Raw genomic sequence first — 209 nt, 5'->3', positions numbered from 1 at the left:
GGGGGGGAGGTGGGCACCTGGGAGACTCCTTCAGCACCGCGGACAGCGCCCGGGCCCAGAGGCTCCCGCTGTGCCAAGCCGCACAGACAGGGTCGCGGTTCCGAGGCACCCGGCCTTTGCGGGAGTTCTGAGCCCTCCCGGGGTTGCAGAGGAGGAGGGAAGAGGGCGGCCTGGACCACTCGGACTCCATCTCCGGCCTGGCGGTCGCC

This window comes from Neomonachus schauinslandi, chromosome 13 (assembly GCF_002201575.2).
Source record: "Neomonachus schauinslandi chromosome 13, ASM220157v2, whole genome shotgun sequence".
Classification (NCBI taxonomy): domain Eukaryota; kingdom Metazoa; phylum Chordata; class Mammalia; order Carnivora; family Phocidae; genus Neomonachus; species Neomonachus schauinslandi.
This window is presented reverse-complemented; position numbering follows the sequence as displayed.